The 23645-nt window shown below is 42.7% G+C and overlaps 1 protein-coding gene across 6 annotated transcripts in view; it reads left to right on the top strand.

Moving 5' to 3' along the window:
• Window positions 1–23645, top strand: part of LOC138468396 (zinc finger protein 850-like) — a 154315-nt gene that overhangs the window by 67217 nt on the left and 63453 nt on the right. Inside the window, exon 3 of one of the 6 annotated variants that reach the window (XM_069608942.1) lies at window positions 4866–4925. The exons of the other annotated variants lie outside the window; for them this stretch is intronic. The gene's annotated coding sequence lies outside the window, so the exon portion shown is untranslated. The remainder of the gene's footprint in view (window positions 1–4865; window positions 4926–23645) is intronic. 6 annotated transcript variants of the gene reach the window in all.

Raw genomic sequence — 23645 nt, forward strand, 5'->3', positions numbered from 1 at the left:
TCCTCAACTTGCCCAATGTTCCTCCTCTTTACTTCTCCCCTCCTCATCTTGCCCAATGTTCCTCCTCTTTTCTTCTCCCCCTCCTCACCTTGCCCAATGTTCTTCCTCTTTACTTCTCCACTCCTCACCTTGCCCAATGTTCCTCCTCATTACTTCTCCCCTCCTCATCTTGCTCAATGTCCCGCCTCTTTACTTCTCCCCCTCCTCACCTTGCTCAATGCACCTCCTCCTTACTTCTCCCCCTCCTCACCTTGCCCAATGTTCCTCCTCGTTACTTCTCCCATCCTCACCTTGCCCAATGTTCCGCCTCTTTACTTCTTCCCCTCCTCACACAGACCAATGGTCCTCCTCTTTACTTCTCCCCCTCCTCACCATGCCCAATGTTCCTCCTCTTTACTTCCCCCCTCTTCCCCTTACATATGTTCCTTCTTTCTACCTCTGAATGTCCCCCTCCTCCTCACTTCTAATGTTCCTTATCTCCTTCACTCTACTTTTCTCACCCTCCCAATATTCCTCCTCCCACCTCTTGCAATGGGTCCCTTTCTTTTTCACGTCTTCTAATGTTTCTCTTCTTCACCTCTTTAATTCCCTCCACCTCCTCCCCACCTCTCCTAATCTTCTTCCTCTCCCACTCCCTACTTCTCTCTACACTTCTTATGTTCCTCCTTTTCACCTCTTTTTCTCTCACCCTGATTACCAGAATACTAACAGCAGAGAAATGGTCTCACCTTACTAATAATAAAAGCAAAAGTGATAATCATCTTGACAAAACGTGTACACCTCATTCAATCTGTGTTTGATGTATGTGTTGTCTGTCAATCCATGTTACATATGGTGTTATCAGGAGATCTCCGAACCTGATATAGCATTCAACTCATGCCTACCAATCACAGCGACAAGAAGGCAAACCTTGGACCAAGTCTATTATGCCAACACTAGAAGCAACCTTGTGCTTTTACCTGTTTGACATCCAAAGAACAGGTCTCCACCCTGTGAGTGTCCTCGCATCAAGCTCATGAATATATTTCTCCCTATAACAGGTGGGTCCCAGGATCGGAGGGGGTCCCAGCTGCCTGCATGTGGAGATTACACCTGGAGACTGTAGAGTCCTCCCCTCTATCCCTTACAGCACACACCTGACCCCTCAGTTCTCAACTCCCCCTTAAAGCACACACTTGACCCCCTAGTCCTCCCCTCTCCCCCTTACAGCACACACTTGACCCTCCAGTCCTCCTCTGTCCCCTTTACAGCACACACCTGACCCCTCAGTCCCCCCTGCCCCTTATAGCACACAATTGACCCCTCAGCCCTTCCCTCGCCCCCTTACAGCACACACATGACCCCCCAATCCTCCCCTCTGCACCTTACAGCACACATGTGGTGCCTAGGTCCTCCCCTTTCCCCCTGACAGCACACACTTCACCCCCAATCCTCCCCACCTTCCTTACAGCACACTTGACCCCTCAGTCCTCCCCTGTCCCCCTTACAGCACACACTTGACCCATCAGTCCTCCCCTCTCCACTTTACAGCACACACTTCACATCTCAGTTCTCCTCACCCTCATGACAGCACACACTTGACCCCTCAGTACTCCCTGTCCCCCTTACAGCAACACCTGACCCCTCAGTCCTCCAATCCCCCTTACAGCACACACTTGACCCCCTAGTCCTCCCCTCTCTCCCTTACAGCATACGTGTGACCTCTCAGTCCACACCCCTTACAGCACACACTTGACCCCCTAGTCCTTCCCTCACCCCTTTACAGCACACACTTGACCACTCAGTTTAAATCAGCCGAGCTTTGGTTCCTTCTGATGATCCAGAGAAATTGGGGGTGTTATTCAATTGGGCGGTTTTGGTATTGACCCCTATTTTTGCTTCCACATTTAAGACAATGGGGTGGGCTCTGGGCATCGCCCTCCTCTTGATAAGTACCCTGCTGGCAAGCTTGTATTGCAAGAGCTGTTTGCTGAGGGTGTGTGGGGGTCTGGTTGGGCTTCTCCTGTACGTGAGGATGGCAGAGGCATTTAGGACCCACCTGAAACCTCAGCAGACTCCTCAACCTAAGTATATTGTGAGCACTGTAGAGTATGTGTCCCTCTATTTACCTTCTCACTCAGGACACTCTCCCTCTGACCCTTCCTCCAGGGTCAGATTAGGTCAAAAAATAAGCTCGGGCAGCACAAAAAAGTGACCTGCAACAAAAAGAAAAAGTAGCCCACGTTTGCGACTCCCACACACTATTTGCGATGATTGGGTGCGGGCAAAGTTTTAGGTAAACACTTGGAAAATTCTGATTTAAAATGTCCTGTGCTTCTTGAAAATTATTTATTTGCTAAGATCAAAACCGTCCGCACTGTTCAGAAAAACTTTGCACATTGTCTTGTCAGTTTTCTCCACATCGGCAGAATGCCGGGTGGACCACATGCCTCATGGTAATTAACTGAATGTATAGTCCTCCTACCATCAGTATCCCAGATTGTCCACGTCTGAGCTACTCCGAAGCAACCAAAGACCCACTGGTAGCACCAAAACTGGCTCGAGTCTGGAACTGGTGGACTAATGGTACAAGGAATGTCAACAGATGCCATGCACATTGATTCACACTACTGGCAGAACGCTCCTAATGCTTGCAGAAGTGATACCCAACATTGGCAAAAAATAGGAGTTCTGCAGGTACTGTGAGCCACTTAGTATTGGCCTATAAAACTTCTGGGCTTGGTTAAGACAAACTGTATGCAATGTGGCCCAGGCATGAATGCCGCAATTTATTGAAACCCCAACTCACACCGGAAACAATGCACATCAATGCCCCTACTGATGCAATCCAATTACAAGCATGATTTGAGTTTTCCCATTTTATCCACGTCATCCCTCAAACATGCATAGTTGTTCATGCTGCAGTTCGGTGATACTGAGCCTTCTCATCTGAACAACCACAGCCATCTTCCCTACACACAGCAATGAAAATAACTGCTACCCTCTCTTCCTATAAAGCACAACCAGAAGACACCATTGGCTACTCCCCACAGTCCCCTTTCCATGGCAGGCACCCTTAAAAGACCCAGATGTGGCACACCCTGTCCGTGGACTACTGCGCTGTCCGTGGATCCTGTAACATAGGACAGCCCTTCTTCCCTTCTTCCCTTTCCACTTTCATCTTTGTAGCACTCCCTCATTGGCTACTTTCAACAAGTCACATACCCATCCACCAACCACATCCAAAAACTCTACATCTAACTCTGTCATCTCAGTTCAACACTTCAGAGGTACTGTTGAACACGCAGAGTACATGTCTCCAGCCATTCCCAAGCACCTGCATCAAAAACGACTATAAAAATCTCCAAGAGTTCTATTTGCAGATTCAACCACACCTGCATCTATCAACACAAAGTACATGCATGCATATATTTTTAAAATTACATTTCCATCTCTTTTACAAATTCATATAAACAGGGTTCCTGCCACTTACCCTACATTAGCCTACTCAATAATCATACTCTCGTTTATCCCACCTCCTGACATCAAGTGGCAGTTACGTACAATGCTGTGTGGTTGCTAAGATTTCTTTTAATGAGGATTTTCATAACAGTTTAAAAATACATTTTTGCAATTTCAGCAGCACTCTGTCTTTTTTGTGAATGAAAAGAAAACCACATTTAAAAACGTTTTTTCACAGAATGTTTAAGTGCCAGATCCTGTGTCAAAGTACAATATATTACCAGTACATGCATACCTGCCAATATGACCCAATATAATCTACCAAGTGTTATTTATTTCATTCTGACACCACTTCTCCCACTAACAAAGTTACACTAAAACTGGCACAATGCAAACTGCATGTATGTTACTAAAGCATGGCATGTACATGGAATGAAAAATGGCAAAATGCAATGTGTTTACAAATATTTATTTCAGCATCATTTCAAGTAAAACAAATAAATGCATGTATTCATTTACAACATTACTGCATGTAATTTTTAATAAATTAAAGAAAATGGAAACGATTTCTCCAACATTTTTCAATAACACTCAGTGTGTGCAATTTCATTAACTTTCCTGCACATGCATACTTGCTAACATTCCCCTTTCTAAACTGTACATTCTTATTGGCTCCTCGATTTTTCTGTGCATTCTGGGACTTGTAGTGCACCTTTTCTAATGCAAATAGTGCAACCAAAACTCCCACAATACAAACAAAAGAACCATCATTTAATAAACAACTACACATTACAATGCATCCCATTGGCAAGTATGCATGTACTGACAACATAACAAACCTTCACACAAGTGCCACTTAAATGTGTTCTACAAATATTTTCCATCTATATTTCTTTTTTTATACAGAAGTTGAGCACATTGCTGCTATAAATCCACAAAACAATTTTTTTACTTTCATGTACAGCCTCCCAAAAAGGAAAGCTTTTTAAACGCCCAGCATTTTCCATTTTGAATTGTATAAAAATGTCACACTTTCTTACTACGGCCCCGTGGGGCATACTTATCAAGGGACCAGCAGCCCCATTAGCAATGCTGCCAGTGCTCCTGTGTCCCCATTGCCGTGGAGTCCTATGCGACTCCACAGGAATAGGGACTAACATTTTCCGTCACCAGACTTTCCAGGCCAACAGGACCTGTAATTTCTTGGTGGCATCAGGAAGATAGGTGCCAAAAAATTATTATAAATCTGGTGGCAGCTGATCTGCAGCACCGGCAGGCTTACCACCATACTCGTAATGAAGCCCAATGTTATTAACTCTTCTTCCCATCAACTCCTCCTGCATTCATAAATAATGTCTTCTTGTACTAAAATGACTTCACCATTACCATACATACCCACTAATTTTCTTTTTCCACAATTGCAGTGAAGAACAACCCCCTGGAAGACAACAACCTGAAGAAAACTACTCTTCACATCCTACAAAGTAGTCTTTCTGTTACTCATACAGTACAGTTTAGCCGCATACTAGCCTACAAAATTCCTTTCAAACCAACATTTATTTCACTCTTATTCATTACACCTCATCATGTACACTCTTTGTATTCTCATCTGAGCACCATTATCATAACACCCACTATTATCCTGAAAACATTGTAATGTCCTCACTTATTCATTCACACTACCGCTCTCTTACGCACTAACCCAAGCCCTTCACATATCTATGCACACACAGCTACTCTTACAACCTTCCCAACCATAACCAGCAGCCCATTGCACAATCACACATCCCTCTATTTATGTCTGCCCTCATATTCAGACTCATTCACAATACACGCAAATATATTCCACAACTTTCAAACCCACACTTTCCTTTTTTCTCCAACAGACAGAACATAATGCCTACTAAAAAGCAACTCCGTAAAAAATAGAGCAGATACAAATAAAAGCATGCCAAATATTCATCCACATCTAGCATAATTTATAGAAAATATTCAAAGAAAACTGCTAATACAGTCAGTCAACAAAACTGAACTAGCTATCACAAAAAAACAAGGGCCCCTCTTCCAATAAATAAAAATAAAAAAATGTACAAAGTAGAATAAAACTGCTAATGACTCTACCACTATATCTACAAATGTTAACGTAGCCACAGTTAAGTATTACAAAAAATGTATTTGACAGAAAATGTTCCTCCGTAGAGTACTTCACAATCTTATGAAAAGAGCTGAAAAGTCACCCTGGACCCTTAAAAATTACTGCAGCAGACTAATCCTGGAAGCTCTCATTGACGGCGAAGTTCTACTAAAAAGAAAACGGTTTATATTCATTTTAACCAGAATGAAACCACTAACAAAATTAATCAGTAAATTACAAAAAGTACTTCTAAACATGCGTAATGTCAACATAGATACCTTTGCCAACTTATGTGAAGGTGAATGGATTCACACAGCAGCACAGAACCATATTTCAATGAAGAGGCTTATAAACAAGAACAGAAAAAGCGAGGCAGCTCACCCGTTAGCAGATTTCCATGGGGAGATCACAAGTTAAGCCCTTGTACGGACACTAAGAGCCCTGAAGATGGTGCGAGGCACCGAAATGCATTGGCACAGCAGTGTTTTTCAGCAGACCGATAGGTCTTTCTTTGCCTCAAAAACCGTGTGAATAAACACGCTTTTTTGAAAACTTAATTTAAATTGGCTAAAGCTCTTATTTTTATTATTTTTGTTCTACTGTTTAGAGGAGTTTTTTCTTCTTTGAGAATTATTGAAGAAAAAGGATATTTATTCATAATACAGTGGGAAATACGAACGTTAACGCAGTGAAACTAATGAATACAGCTCAGTTTGAGCAATTTGACAGTACCAGAGCTAATCAGATGGCTCCCACCTGATTTCTTTGGTTATAGTGTTGATTAAGGTATCTGGTGTCATAGGGCTTTTTTCCTCTGATAGCTCCTTGTACATACAAAAAATGGAATGTGAAGAATAAATGAAGATTTATGACAAATACAAAAAGTAGTGGCCACCTCTACCCCCCTTTTTTCATACTACAAAGATATAAACATTGAACAGAACTTACGAGAAACCATCTAAATGATTCAGGATTCATCACCAACTGGCCACTTTGAACTTTTAGATCCTGTTACTGCATCCAATATTTTGGACCAGTATACCATTCACCCACTAGATTCTAAAGACACCATAGACGATGCATTAGAAACATATCAGATGTGTCAAGCCAAAGGATCTCCAATCAGCATATGGGAAAAAAAGTATAGAAGCACGTGCCTTTCCTCTATTCTTTCTTACAGGAAAAGGGGGAAGATATGATGAAAGATCCACACATATAACAGCATCAGAATATCGCTCTCTACAAATGTATTCTGAAGACCCCAGATTGAGACAAAATGTTGACTACATATTCTTCCTCCTGTTCGAAAGTAAACTAGCAAATCTATGCTACGGAGTTGCGCACACATTGAAAACAGGCTGCAATTTTTTAAACATGTCTGCTATCCAACGACGTCAAAAGATAAAAGATTAGGTTTAGCAGTGAATTATCACAATTATCTTGGCAAACATGCGTGGTACAAAAGAATACTGGTTCCGACGTCACGCTGATTTACGGTGTAGTCTAAGGAACCTCGGCCCACCCACATGGTTTGTTACTCTTAAGTTGTGCAGAATATGCATGGGAGGACTTGCACGACTTCCTACGCATAGCAAACAAAGAAGGAATACACATAAAAACACCAGGAGAATTCTGATCTCTTGACCCTGTAAATGTACCAAGATACTTTCACCACCTCTTTATTGCATTTCTGCACTTCATCTGTAATAAAAATATCCCTCCCCTCGGAGAAGTGGAACACTTCTTTTGGAGATAAGAATATTAATCCAGAGGAGCACCCCACATCCACATGCTTTTGTGGATAAAAGATGCTCCTAAATTTGGTCATGACAGTGATGCCACTGTTTTGCGGTTTATCCACAAATACACACATTTTACACTTCCAAAAACATAAGTCTGGAAAATACTGCAGACGCTGATATCAAAACAAAGGTAAATACTACACCAAATGCCGCTTTGGTTTCCCGAGGCCATTTAAGCAAAAGAACAAGTAAACAGCTTCATGTCTTCTGTTAGACACAGTGGGAAAGGCAAATCACCTAAACGAAATACAGCATTGAAAGACGCAAAGCTTCAAAGTACATCAATGCCCTCTTGTGCGTTGAAAACATAGATGTACAATATATTGCAGATAATTCCACCGCTGTTGCAAGATATGTCACAACCTACCTAACCAAAGGTGAGAAAACAGAGCTAAAAGACCTCTGGGATGACATATCATCTGACAAACACTGTCACTCTCACAAAAATTGTACAGCTTTGGCATAAAAATTCTGTCTCATAGAGAATGTGGAGGCTATGAAGCTGCAGACCGTTTAACAGGTACAGTCTTATATGGCAAATCTGAACACATAGTCTGGCTAGACCTGGTCAAGAAGTAACCTACCAAGACATAGAAACAATAGCCAAAAATGATCCCAACAATCTTGGCATTTAAAAAAACAATCTAATATACACATACTACCGAAACAGAAGTACTGCTTTGGAAAACATGTGCCTATACCACATAGCCCAAAATTTCTCCTACAAAAATAATGTGAAACCAGATGAAAAATGTTGAAAATACGTGGTCTCAGCTTGTGAAGGAAGCCTCGTCAAACTTACCAAACCCAGCCTAATTAATCTTATGAAATTATCATTTAAAACTCCTCAACATAGAGAACTTTACTACATGGCCCGACTGCAACTTTTTAAAGCATGAAGAAAAGAAGAGGATATATTAGGAAACCATGACTCATTTGAAGCTGCATTCAATGCACATGAAAGCAGTGTAACAAATGTCAATTTCAAGCAATACAAAAACATGTTGGACAATGAACGCCTACAAGAGGAAGAAGTTCAAGCACAACTAAATGAAGACACTCCTGAGGGCTGTCAACCTTCTGTTACAGGAAGCCATGAACCACTTGGAAAGCCACTCTTTGTAAGTGAAGCAGAACTAGCCATGACTGAAGTAGTCAATGCCATGTATCTATGTGAGCAATCATAGGAAAACCTGTCAGTGCTGAAATCACAGCTAAATGTTGAGCAACTTAGCATTTTCCTAGAAGTGACTAAAGAAATTGAACATGGTTTGAAGCATGAAAGTAAAACTTGTAGCTGTCAAAATGATAAACCGCTGCTCCTGTAAGTGGTGAAGCTGGATCTGAAAAACATTCTTAATTAAAATCATCAGCAAATTCCTACAAAAGTTAACAAACAACAACCTTTCAGCTGTTGTAACAGCCCCCGCAGGTTTAGCTGCCTACAACAGAGGAGGTGTTACTTTACACCGACGACTGCTCTTTCTAGTAGAACACAGTACTACAAACTATCAACAGAAGCTGCTTCTGAAGTGCGCATAATTCTGAAACATATGAAAATGCTCCTAATAGATGAGGTAAGCATGGGTTCCAACCTAATGTTGGCTTTAATTCACCTCAGATTGTAAGAAGCTCTTAAACTGACAATGAAGAACTCTGTGGAGGAAAATACGTTATTGTTTTTGGAGATCTCCTACAATTAACACCAGTGAAAGGTGAACCTATTTTTAAAACCTTTGGACACAAACAGTGCTGTAGCGCACTTGGCAGCATAGGAAATGTAAATCTCTGGCAGCATTTCTAATACAGAGAACTCACTCAAAACATGCGTCAGTCTGCAGACCTCACCTATGCTAACATTTTAAAAAGCATTGGAACTGGGCTGCTTACTAAAGATGCACAATCTATCTTAAATAGTAGACTCATCCATTAGCTATCGGGCATGACACTACTGCTCCTAATGTCATGGAACAATTAGCACCAACATTTTTAAAATGTATGTCCTTAATGCCATCCCTAGCAAGCTGTACGCACTTCAATGAGACATTGTTAAAAAAAAGAAATGCAACCAATAGTGCATATTAGCTCCACAGACAAGCTAGGAGTGCACAGCACGACACTCCCTATGACTCAAAAAGCAACAGCACGACTTATTAGCTTAGAAAAATGTATCTCCAACACAGCTGGTTTGGAGAAAATGTTAATGGTTTCTTTAAAACTGCAGAGTAATTCTGAAACGTAACCTTCACGTGGTGCAAGGTTTAGTCAATGGAGCAATTGGTACAGTTGTTGGCTTCCAGACATATCCACATGACAACAACATTCAGTTTGTCAACATACACATTGACAAACTTTCAAAAGTTAAAAGGATAGGACTGCCATGCACCCAAGAATCTAGGCACTGACCACAACCACGTATTACTTTTTGTTGAAACAAAGTCCCCTAAGTGGGAACGCACACGTATAAAAGGATATAGGGTCTGATATATATGAAGATTGGAGGTAACCTGCAGCCGTATGGGAAGTTAGGCGATTTTCCACTATCACCTATATAATAAACATGTTTAAAAGGTACTACCCTTACAGATTGCACTTTAACAACCTATTATAATCATTCATTTCTTCACATACGTGGTTCGTAGTTTAGTTTTGTCATGTGACAACCCCAAAGAGAAAAATTGGTAAATGAAATTTGTGAATGGATATACTCCTGTATTTTCATTCAAACATATTTACATAGCATATTAAATGATTCTGGTGCCATGAGTAAGTCAAGCATATAGCATGAGAATGTTTTTGATCACAATGTCATAGCAAATGCAATCAATATATTATTGGTCACAATAGTGTGGTATTCATACACATCACAATGGTGTTATATTCATACACATTTGAACAATACTCATGTTCATATGTAAAGAAAACACTACGACACACCAACATGTGTTTCAACCTTTCAAGGTCATCCTCAGGGCATAAAAACACATTTTTTCAGTGCAAAAATTGAATTTAAGTCATTTATATGTGGCTTTTTTCAGCTCCTATAGCAGAGAGTGAGGAGGGGGGAAACAAAGAACCGGAGAGGGAAGAGAAGAAAACAAAAACAATGAATATATTGTCAGATAAATCGAGTTTTTAGAGGCAAGGTACTTAAACTGTAAATACACACCATGTAATAGAGTACTGGCCTGGTCAGAAATGTCTATGCAATGCTATATGCTACAAGTAATGATACATCCAATTTTGCTGCTACTGAAACAGAGACAAGCTAATAATCATTTAGTATCACTGATTCTACCCAGTATATTAGTTTAACACTCAGTGCACAACAAATTTTGGTTATGTACAAGGGAAAAAGCCTTTTAGTACGTTTTAAATTCAGTGGGTTCCCATCTATCCTATTACTGCTTGATAGAGCAAGAAGTAGTTGGAGGTTATAACTTCACCCACAGATTTGACAACCCTTTGAAATTCGCTCAAAAAGTATATTTTGTGTTAGTTAGCTGCAATGGAACAAACATAATGCAATAATTACTTGAAAGGGATTTATATATTTTTAGTAGATTGTATGCTAGAAGCTGTAATAATGGTTTTACCTGAGGTAGGTTAACCGTTCCGTATTGTGAATGGCAACCGGTGTACATGTGCAGCGTATTTAGGCAGGTTTTGCACTTGTAAAATTTGGGGCCGTAATCTGAAAGGATAAGGTGAAAGGAAAATGTGGAAGCGCGAGTCATTAACAGGGCTACTCATATCTACGTGCAATATATTCTGTGCACTGTTTAAACTATTCCATACATTCCATCATTGCTGGGTTTGCAGTAAACTCACCAGCATGAATCTTTGCATAAAGCGCGCAATGGCGAACGTCCTCAGGCAGCACCGCTGCATCGGCACACAAAGCTAGTAGCAACGAAAATGAGTGCCCGGTCAGGTGACTCATCACGTAACCCCTGTTGCTTAGAGACCAAAGTGTTTCCGGAAGTGGTAGAATAAACAGAGTTAAGGCGATTTTAGTGTTTGACAATGTTAATATGTGTAAAATGTGTAGCGGCATTGAAATGCACATGCCTGTGAATATGCTATTCTAGCTCTTAGCAATGTTTACGAAGGTATGTAACTAATTTACGGCACTCGACTCCTGTGAACTGGTATCCCAGTGGATATTAATGCTTGGAGATGCAACAAAAATGTTGCCCCGTAAACCAAAATATATGGACATATGTTAATTGGGTTATAGCACCTCCATCTTTTTCGGACGTAGTACAACAAGAACCTGTGTCTTGCAGGGCATTTAAAGGCGTACCCTTGAAACAAATGCACAAAACTGTTGTCTCTGGGTTGGACACACTAGTATGTTGAAACCAAATTAGGGCATTCAGATACAATATTTTTGTACCATATTTACTGAGCCACTAATGTCCACATTTTGAGTTTGATTTTGTGTGTGAGACATATAGGCAGGTTAAGTATCATACAAAAGCTACTACAGGTTTAACATAAATTATACGCTAGGGACTTTTTGTGTATCTATTTGCAGTACTACTTGGTATCTACTGAGAGAGAGTGTCAATGCCACGGTTACTAGCGCTCTATGTACACCTAGTCATTGATATCTAACATGCACTTGGTGACTTTAAATTGTTTGAGCATTCAAGAATAAGAATCATACTTAGTAATTATAAAAAGACATTGAGCTCATGTTCCTGGTTTAGGCCGAGTGAAAGACAACGTAATTTACATATCATTCTTGCTTCTTGTTGTCGTAGCATCAGCTCCCAGTCGCCACCTCTCTGATGTGGTTAGATCTGTTGGAGTCTAATATATTTGATATCTTTTGCGTTGTCCATTTGGCGATGTTTTTGCCAATGGGAGGCTAGTGGTAGTCTAATATCTTGACTACTAAGGTTGTTCAAGTGTTCCCGAATTCTAAAACGTACTTCACGTATGGTGCTTCCAATATATACTTTCTTTCAGATGCACTGGATACTGTTTATAACATATTTTGAGCGACAGTTAATAAAGTCTTTGATTGTAATTTTAAGTCCTCCATGTCAACTAAACACCTTAGTTGGTGATAGTGCGTACTGACAGAAGTTACATGACCCACATTTGTAAAAGCCTTCTATCTTAGTGCTTGCAGTTAGCCAGTTGTCCTGTCCAATTGGCTCAGGTTTGAGAAAGGAGGGACTCACAATGTCCTTCAAGGTAGTAGCTTTCGTTAAGATGATGTTGGGACGTTCCGAAAGGTAAGTAGACAAATCTGGATCTAGGAGCAGTATATGCCAATGTTTTCGTAATATATAATACAAGAATGTACTGTCTTACTGTCTTGCGAGTACTTAGTAATAAAACTAACATGTGTGGGATAAGTAGATAGATCCGATTTACTCTTGTCTTCCAATAGCTTAGGTCTTTCAACCATTTTCAAGGATTCTGTGGCTTGCCTGTTTAGTTTTTTGTGGGTACCCTCTTTCCTGAAATCTGTTGCCAATAGACTTACATTCTACTTTGAAAGTATCTTCTTGACTGCAATGTCTTTTGGATTTTAAGAATTCACCTCTAGGTATATTGCGAATAACACTTTGTCTGTGGCTGCTGGTAGCATGAAGGATAGCGTTAACTGCAGTGGCCTTCCTGCAAGTGCAAGTTTGAATTGTGTTGGAGATAATGTTAATTTGCAAATCCAAAAACATAATTTTCATCTACATCCATGTGTCCCATAAATTAAATATCAAAAGTATTGTTGTTGAGCATGAATGCCTCAAACTCTTCCCTGCTGCCTTCCCAGATGGCTAAAACATCATCAATATACCATCTCCAGATAATAATGTTATGTTTGAAAGGGTTATTATTGAAGATATATTTGTCTTCAAAAAAGGCCATGAACACATTTGCCAAAGATGGTGCATATTTTGCCCCCATGGCTATACCTTTGATTTGGGAATAGTAATCTCAGTTGAAAATAAACTGATTGTGTGTTAGAGTAAAGTCTAAAAAGTTTTTTAACATTTGTAAATGTGTATAGTGGGAGGCTGAAAAGGTTCTGAAAGTGAAATGCATTGTTTCCAAGGCCAAGTTATCGGGAATAGATGTATATAATGCTGTCACATCTAGGGTGACCAAAAAGTATGTTTGTTTCCAAGTAACATCTTTTAAGATTTGTAGGGTATGTTTAGTATCTTTCAGATATGCTGGAATAGCATGTACTACATTTTTAATGCTGCTGTCAATATAGTCTGCTAGTGCTTCCGTGGCACCCCGTTGCCCACTCATTATTGGTCTTACAGCTGGGAGCTCAACGAAAGGCTTATGAACCTTCGGCAAGAAGTAGATCGTCGGTATTAGTGGTTTAGACACCATTAGGAAAGCCTTTTCATCATCAGATAATAATCCCTGATTGTACCAATGTAGTAACATTGAGTGAAAGTCCTGCAATGTTTGGACTGTCAGATTTGTTGTAAGTTTCTTGTAACAACCAGGGGTTGATAGGTGTTCTACTGCCATTTTTATGTAGTCAGTTTTGTTGAGCATAACAATATTGGCCCCTTTGTCCGCCTCCTTGATAATAATTGTGCTATCTTCACATATTTCTTGTAGTGCACAACGTACCATTTTTGTGAGGTTGTTATTTTTGCTGCTGCAATTGGTTGTAAGCCATCAATATGTTTGTGAATTTCCTTGGTGATAGTTTTATAGAATCTTTCAATCACATTGTCTCCACAAATTGGGGGCATGAATTTTGACATATTTCTGTGCTCTTTTATATCCAGATTGCGCCCAAGTTCTTTTTGTATGTCACTTAAAGTTTTGGATTCTTCTCCCGATAGGCTCGAAAGTAAATGTATATTTTCAATTTCTTGAATGCTTTTAGAACTAATGGGTGGCAGATTTTCTGACGGTCTAAAGGTAGTTGGTTTGTTATGAAAGAATTTCTTCAGTTTAAGTTTTCTGGTAAATTTATAGAGGTCAATTTGGACTTCTGTCATATCTGAAGTTGCACTTGGTGCAAAAGAGAGACCATAATTGAGCACCGATAGTTGCTGTTGTGAGAGGTGTTTGTCAGACAGGTTGATGACTATGCTTTTAATTTTGGTTTTGGTCTGGCATTCTTGAGGCTGGATCTTGTGAATCTTGTGTTTGTATCTCTCCCGTCCTCTCCTCCTTGCGCGCTTCCTCTTCCTCCTCTGAAGTTGTTGGAGTAGGTGTGGTTCTCGGTCCTAAAGGGACATTTCTTTGGAAACGTACTTGCTTGTTAAGAGGATTGTAGGTGGTTTGATTGCCCTTCTTGTACCTCTTTATTTCGGCAAGAAAGCCTCTTCTATGGTGTCATGAAGATTCTGCCACAGGCTTTTGTTCTTGATCACTTGAATTTTCAGTTATCTCAGATTCTGAATCTGCATCCGACATTGCAGGTGTCACTGTCGGTGTGACAATTTGGGATTGATCACCATCATATTTTGACTGATAGGTATATACTCTGTCATTCAAATAATCTTTCTCGTCTCTGTAGAATTTCCTAAATTTCTGGAGCTTGATCTCGTCCTGGTATTCTCCTAAAATCTGGTTCATTTTCGCAAAGTTCTTGTCTTTGGTACTAGTTGGGTTTTTCATTTCCATAATTTCTCTCTTGATTCTGTCAATTTCTAGTGTGACTCTGGCATGTTCCCGTTCAGCATGTGTGACTAGTATTTTCATCATATTTTCTGAGCTGGTAGTTATGTTAGCTTCCAAGTCTGCTGCTAGGTCTTGATCGTCTTTATGAGTAAAATCTGGGAAAAATAAGATTCTCAGGCCTCTAGGTATGATGTTTTGTTGAATATAGTTTTTAAGTGAAACTTGCTCCCAATATTTGTTGATTTCCTTTTTGCATAGTCTCTCAAGTTTGATAAATTTTTGAGCCAGAGTTTCTGTGGCATTCAATTGATTTTTAAAGGGGTTGGTGTCAGTACCTCTGGGTGCAAAAAGGGCAGCACTATCTTCTTCTCTGTCTTTTAGGTAATCTGCCATTTTTGATTATTGTAGTAATTGTGGTTGTTTAATATGGTAAACAAAGTGCAGCATCCCCTGGGGCAAAGGTATAAAACGTATTACTTTTTGTGGAAACTAAGTCCCCTAAGTGGGAACGCGCACGTCTAAAAGGATATAGGGTCTGATATATATGAAGATTGGAGGTAAGCTGCAGCCGTATGGGAAGTTAGTCCACAACCACCACAGCGTAATATGGCCATGCACCCAACAATTTGGCCACTCGCAACAACCACCACACCACAACTTGCCCAGACCCTCCCAATTCAAATGACGTCTGCAGACATCGAAATGGACCAACAACCCTATTTTTCACCTATGCCAATGTCCCCATATCATCTAGATTCCACTCTCCTACCCTGACCAAGCCCTCTTGCATTCACAAAATAACCCCAAATGTATCTCTAAAGCTGTCCTCCCAAACCCCTTTTCAGTCACCAAAGGACCCCAAATGTGTTTCTCAAGACGACTGCCCAAGACTCTGTCCATGAACTACTGCGGTGTCCGTGGATTGACGCGCCACCCGTACGCTCTTCTTCCACCTAAACAAAGAGCCCCATATCATCTTTTTTCACTCGCCCACCCATCCCAGCACCTCTTTCCAACACCAAATGACCCAAAATGTGTTTTCCAGACTTTTTCCCCACTGCACTGTGCCTGGTCAGTTGTGGCTGTCCCCGGATACAACATTGCAGGCATTTTGTAAAATATGACGCACCTCACGCTTTTCACCATTCAATCACTGAGTGCATCAGATGTCCGCCAACATCACGTCGGCCCCTAGACCAATCGTAGGCCCGTCGACGGATTGAACCGAGATATCACAAATCATTTTTTTCCTACTTTTGGCATGTTTTAAAGAAAACTACTGGATGGATGTTCACCAAATTTACAAAGGCACACTTTCAGGACCAAGCCACCGCTCCTGCAGCAAATTTGGTGAAAATCCATCCAGCGGTTTGAGCTGTAGATGTGAGCAAAATATTTTTTCCATTGCATCTATGGAAAAACACAAATTATGGGATCCCCCTACAACTTTGCCCCACCCTTGATGAAACCTCACCAGCCTTGCCAGGAAAATTGAGACGGGCCATATACTTTTTTTTTGCAAGGTTTGGTAAGGACTCGTCCAGGGGGAGAAAAGTTATAAACCACCCAAAAAGTGCTTTTTCTATGGTTTGAGCAACTTAACCATAACTACATCGCCGCAACAGTAGGCCCTGTAATTTATATATTTCTTTTATAGCACCAGAGAAACATAAAAAGGGATGCAGAGAAGTAAGAACGACAGAGGTGATTTAGCCGGATCCCATATCTCATGTTGTACTTCAAGCTCCTGTCACTTTGCACAATCACCCTCCTCCTCTTCCTCCTTGTTCCCCTCATCTCAATACCCTCATGAGAGAGTTGTAGTCCATTGATGTCATTGGACATTTTGCTGACAACCACACTAACCACAGGATCCACTGTCTTATCGTGGCATACCTACAAAGCCTTTTTTTAAAAAATGGTAGCAGGCACCCCTCTCTAGAAAGAGCATAGCATGATAACCTGTTCTGTGGTTTTTTCCACTTTGAGAGGCCGGAGCCATCGCTTTTTGCTCTCTGTACCTTTTACAGATGGGAAATACCCATTTGCATATCAGTCTTTGTCCCGCCCACGTGGGCAGTCCAGCACCGAAATGCTATGGCAATTCCCTTCTGAACAAGAGTACCTACAGCAACCCCATACATGTTTTTCAGCCTTGTTGGGCCTCATAAGTGAGGTGGAGCTGTGCCTCTGAGAAATGCCTACATTTGGGATACCTGCGCAGTGAGAGAACATGCTTGTTTGAGACTCAACAGTACATGAAGAAACACCTACGTTTGAGACTCAACAGTACATGGCGAAACACCTACCTTTGAGGCACCGGAGTGAATGAAACTAATTACTAGCTGGCTAACATGGGTGTGCTAAGTTATGCAAGGCAACACAAGTGGTAGGGCTTTACTGGAACATAGTAATTGCTGTTTGCTCACATTGATGGCACAGGCACTGCGAGACAAACATAAAATCAATCCTTGAGGCGTGTCCACTACGGTGCCAGGTGTTTCTGGCTTCCAAGTCTCCCATCACATTTCCATTTAGTGGGGCAAGGTCCCACTGTATACAAAAGCCGACCCACCTTGTGCCGTCCTTGCTCAAACCCAGCTAAGCAGACCGTGTTGAAAATCTCCTGCAAGTCATACATGATCAGTGTTTAAATCATTCTGGTTGTGAAGGAGGATAGATTCCAACCGCTCGATAAGCACAGCCCGTTCTACTTTTCAGTAGTTGGCGTATAGATTACTAATCAACCATGAATCCCTCTTCCATCGTGTAGTGACCAACGCGGCCTGATACAAAAACATGGGCACAATTGAATAAGCCCAATCCCGCGTAGCTGCTACTAATAGCCCCCCACACCTCTGGCCTACCCAAGTAATTTGCCAGCGCCATCTGCTGACATATTAGAAAATGATCAATGATCTTCCATCAGGAAACATGCCTGTATTAGAATTAGTTCAACTGCAACCAGCTTTGCAATGGTGTTCTCCTGGCTAGGAAGTGCTCGAAACCCTGAGTGTTCCAGCTTACTATACTAAAGACTCATTACATCAGGTCCATCATCCCAGGCTTAGATCATCTAAGATTCCGGGACCCATCTTTATAACTACCAAGTGCCTCCCATCCTATGTAACGTGGCACTTTCATCTAGCCCGTCTTTCCACTTTGCATGCTGTGAGTTGTAGGCAAGGTTTCAATCTCAAACTACAAGGTCCAGGATTCAGTGTTATTAACCAGAATAGCTCAAGACGTCACACATGAGACAGTCACTGCACATCTATGCAGCTTTTCCTATGTTTTATACTGGACTGCTGAATATCGGTTGACTGGGAGGTGGGCAGTTCAGTAATGTAGATTTATGCTGGGATAATGTCATCCTACCTGAAGAGGACAGCATGGAAAATGACCATATTCTCAATTCTGGAGGGCTTCGGACGATTACTAGTTCCTGGCGCTCCTTCCCCCCTCTTTCACCACCCACCTGCAATTGCGTCCCTCAGTAATCGGAGGTGCCCCAGAACACCTAAATTTTATATTCTTTCCCTACGAGATCCACAAGGCAGTTAAGCGGGACATCAGCTCCTCTGTAACAGCAAAACAGCGACCCCCCACCTCTTGCCCAACTGCTTGTTAAGTGTATGCTGAAAACAACAGAAGCCAACATTTGCTGCCATGTGTTAATTAACGAATGAAAAAGTAACAAAAACTTTTTAAACTCATTTAAAATAATGAAAACTTTTTGAATTATTTTCTCTCTTTAATTTTGCCCCCCAGTGTGCCGTTTCCCTAGCTTTATTACCGCCCCAAATCGCACCCTTTTTAATCCCTTACCCCACCCCATGTATACTTTTAACCAAAAATGTTTTCATTGTTTATTTGTCTTTGTTTAAGTTTTTTTGTTATTTGTATTTCAATATAATGACTGTATACCCAGCATTTAACACACAAAGGCAAAGTGTCCACTGCCCCTCCTCTCCAGTGAGCCGTTTCTTACTATTAGCATCCTCAGAGGTCAATGCCCTCTTGTTATGGCTGTGCGGTGGGCACTGCCCCAGCGGACCCTTCCTCCTGCAACATGCACCGCTGACCAGGGCCCGAGAGCCTCTCTGCACCGTCCTTGTGTGCAGCTTATTCCACGCTCCACAGTGCAATACAGCCACTCTCACACTGATTCCATTTGTGAATCGTGAGACCTCTTTAAATCTGCCCTTTACCTTTTCCTCCTTCCTAATGGCTGCCACGCACTACCTGGGCTTCTGTCCAAATCACCGGCGATCCACCTCCCACTATTGCCTGCTAATTTGACAGATTTTTGGCCCTTCCAAGATGGCCAGCATAGTTTTCTTTGTTGTGTAGGCAGGCCGGCTGAACTACCTCTCCCTGTGCAGCACTCCCATTGGTTGCTGAGTGTTTCTTTCCATCCAACCAGGGACCGGCAGGCTTTTGCCGGCCCACTTCTAAGGCCCCTGTCTGCTTCTGGAATTCTAATTGGGGGCCTCCCTGCTCCTTAACCACAATGAGGCTGCCACCTCACTCCTCTAAGAAATCCGGACTGCCTTGACATTGTCCCCTCCAGAACTATGGGTTGCTGTTTTTTGCTATTTGCTGGAAAGTCAAATCTTGATGTTTAAGATTCTTCTAGAAAGTCAAATCTTGCTGTTTTTCGCTTTTTGGTGGAAGTCAAATCTTGCTGTTTTTTTGCTGGAAAGTCAAGTCTTGCTGTTTTTGCTTCTTCTAGAAAGTCAAATCTTGCTATTTTTGCGTCTTCTAGAAAGTCAAATCTTGCAGTTTTTTGCTTTTTGATTGAAAGTCAAATCTTGCTGTTTTTTGCCTTTTGCTGGAAAGTCAAATCTTGCTGTTTTTTGCTTTTTGCTGGAAAGTCAAGTCTTGCTGTTTTTGCTTCTTCTAGAATGTCAAATCTTGCTATTTTTGCTTCTTCTAGAAATTCCAATCTTGCTGTTTTGCTTTTTACTGGAAAATCAAATCTTGCTGTTTTTGCTTTTTGCTGGAAAGTCAAATCTTGCTGTTTTTTGCTTTTTGCTGGAAAGTCAACTCTTGCTGTTTTTGCTTCTTTTAGAAAGTCAAATCTTTATGTTTTTTGCTTTTGCTGGAAATTCAAATCTTGCTGTTTTTGCTTCTTCTAGAAAGTAAAATCTTGCTGTTTTTGCTAAATTCTCAGTATTTTGCTTGTATACTGTTGCTTCTCTGCAATTTACCAGCCCAGTGACCTCACCACTCTCTTTTGGCCCACACCTACCTGCCTTAGCCCTCCAATATTTCCATCCTCTCCTCGCTTCCACCCCATGGCGCTTTCTGTTTCTCCTATCTTTTCTAACTGCTTCTCCATTGACTATCCTTCCCTTCTCACTAAGTCTGGTAGGAAGAAGTTCAAAAGGGATATCTTGTCCTCTAACCCTGGTCTTCCCATTGCCGACACGTACTCCAATACTTCCTCCAGATAGACCCTCACCGATATCCTCTTTGTCGTTCCTTCGCCAGATCTATGGACTCTTCATATGATCTCTTTGCTCTGTCCTATCTCCTCCTTTCCCATTAATTGTGGCACTCGCTGGGAAGTTCTCATGGCTTCCTTCAACCCCTCAAAAGTCATCATTAATGTCTACCTTAATGGCACTGTCAGGGTCCAAAACACTCAGGCCATTCTCCTCCTCTTTGATGGGCACTTCCCTCACCTGATCAATTTCCTCTCATCTTCTGCTGTCCCCTCCTCTCCCCCCTTGGCTACCTTGCCCTCTCTCTCTTTCCTCCTCTGCCCTTCCTAGGGCTCTTTCTCCTCCACAGGGCGTACCTCTGATCTGTACCCCTCCCTGGAAGGTCTTTAAGGCTGGCAACCTTCTTCATATTGCCACTCTCAACTCTTGCTCTGCTGTCAAACACTCTTCTGACATCTGCCACCTCCTTGAAGAACTAGACCTTTATGTTCTTGGTTTTACTGAGACATGGTTCACGGCCAGCTCTGTCACAAGCTTTGACAGTCTCCTCCCTGATGGCTACACGATCCTCTCCACACCCAGATCCTCCCGGTCTGCTGGGGGGGTAGCCCTGATCTTTCCTGAGTGGATTCCTGCCTCTATCATTCCAACTCAGACCTACTCCTCTTTTGAATGCCTTGTCTGTAGGCTCTCTCTCTCTCCCCTACCCATTCTCTTACTGTGGCTACCATCTACCGGCCTCCTGGTCAAATCACCTAATTTCTCTTTGAGTGGGTGGATCTCTCCTCCTCCCTCCTGTCCTCTACCACACAACTCCTCCTCCTCAGTGAACTCAATATCCATTTAGACTCTCCTTGTTCCTCCTCTGTACTCTTCCATGACCTCTGCTACTCCTCCCTGTCCATCCTCCCCTCTGGCCCGACTCACTCTGCAGGGCACACACTTGATGTCTTGATCTCTTCTTACCTCCCCCTCTCCATCCCTCTGACCACTCCTCTCTCCTGGAGCGATCACTCCCTCCTCTCCTCTCATCTCCCCCTTTCTTCCCCCCCAAGCGAAGCCTACCCCAACACTGCTACCTACCTTATCGGACATCCGGCCCATGAAGTGTGTGTCAGTTGAGGCTTTCGCTGACACCCCCCCCCCCCACCTCTGGCTGCTGTCTCACATACTGACACAGCCCTGTCCTTGCTCTACTCTTCATTTTCCGATACTCTTGATGCTCTTGCCCCTGCCATGAGGATCCATTTGAAGTCCAAAGCCAAGTGCAATTTCTAGTATGACTCCGACCTAGCTGAACTTAAACCTAAATGTAGGGCAGCTGAGAGGAAATGAAGAGCTTCTTGTTCATCCTCTGACAAACTAGCCTGTCACCTGCTCCAAAGGCAATACCGACTCTGTCTTCACCAAGCAGAGAGTCCACGTTCAAGCTCGTGTCTCCGCAGCATCTAACAACTTGGCTGAACTCTTTAAAATCTGCAAGGAGCTGGCCAACCCTGCTGCAGTCTCTACCCCTCCTGTTGCCTCCCAGGCTCTTTGCAATGCCCTTGCCTCAAAAATTATCTCAAAAACCCAGGACATTCTGTCTACCCTCTCCACCTCTCACCCTCCTCTCCCCTCTCCATCTGTGCTTGCTGAACCTCCTTCAGCCACCTCCCACCCTCCTTCTCGTCCTTTCCTCTTTTCTCCCCTGATGAGGTTGGTAGACAAGTCCGATCTATGAAAGTCTCGTCAAAACAGGGTCCTCCCTATTCCTCTAAAACCATCAAGGACCACATTAACATCCTTGCTCTGGCCCTTGCTGAATTTTGTAACCACTCCTTTGCCTCAGGATCCTTCCCCTCCCCTCTGAGGCACTCCCTTCTGCATCCTCTTCTCAAGAAACCCACAGCTGATCCTTCATGTCCAGCTAACTATCGCCCAATTTCCATTACTCCCTTTCTGGGCAAACTCTTGGAAAAGTTGGCCATCTCTCAGCTTAAACTTCATTCCAATTATGTTGTCTGTCTCCATGACCACCAGTCTGGCTTCAGAGCTGCCAGAAGCACGGAAACTGCTGTCCTGAACATCCGTGAAGATCTGCTCTCCAACCTTGACTCTAACATTCCCTCTGTCCTCATCGTCCTCGATCTCTCTTCTGCCTTCGACACGGTCAACCATACCATCCTGGTCAGCCGTCTCTGTGATAACCTGGGTATCACTGATAAGGCTCTGGCCTGGCTGACCTGTTTCCTCTCTGATCGAACCTCCCAGGTCCAACTTGAGTCCTTCCTATCATCTATCTTCCTCTCTACCTGTGGTGTTCCCCGGGGGTCTAACCTCTCGCCCAGGCTTTTCAACCAATACCTGGAAACTCTCGCCCATTGCATGGCCATTTTCTACTCAAATTTCCAGTACTACGCTGGCAACACACAACTCATTTTCAGGCTGCCCTCTGCCACCTCCTCTACCTCTCTCATCTCTGATTGCCTAACTGCCATTCAAGATTGGTGTGCCACCAATGATCTGTGTCTGAACGCCAGCAAGACGGAGATACTCCTCATCGGCACACCTTCACCATCCTTTCCCCTCACTCTCTGGCCGGCCTCTCTTGTCCCTCCTCCCACCCCCACCTGCGAGGCTAAGAACCTCTGGGTCATCATTGACTCCACACTTTCCTTCTCCGCCCACATCTCTGATGTCTCTAAAAAGTCAATCACCTTCTGCACCTCCTCATAGGTACTCTGCCTTTCCTCTCCTTCCCCCAGAAGCTCATGGTCTCCTTAGCTCTGGTTCTCTCTAGGTTGGACTATCATAACAGCCTCTTTCTAAATCTACCTGCCTCTACTTTCCGCCCTCTGCAACTAATCCAGAACAGGACTGCGAGACTTGTCCTTGGCCTCAAGCCCTGGGATCGGATCTTTCCAGCTCTGGAATCTCCCCACTGGCTCCCAGTGGATGCAAGGATTAAATTCAAAACCCTCTGCATTGTCCACAAGGCTTTCTGGGGCCAGGGTCCAAAATACCTTCAGCTATCCCCCCGCAAATACCTCCCCTCTCGAGCTCTTCACTCCTGTACCTCTAACTCCCTCTGGGTCAATCGTTTTTCAAAGAAACGAGCTGGGGGTAGACCTCTGTCTTTGGCTGGGTCCTCCCTCTGGGAAAGCCTCCCTGCCACTCTAAAACTTGAGGAGAACCATCTCTGGATCCGGAAGCACCTCA

Source organism: Ambystoma mexicanum, chromosome 4q, assembly GCF_040938575.1.
Source record: "Ambystoma mexicanum isolate Mex_15411 chromosome 4q, UKY_AmexF1_1, whole genome shotgun sequence".
NCBI classification, from domain to species: Eukaryota; Metazoa; Chordata; class Amphibia; order Caudata; family Ambystomatidae; genus Ambystoma; species Ambystoma mexicanum.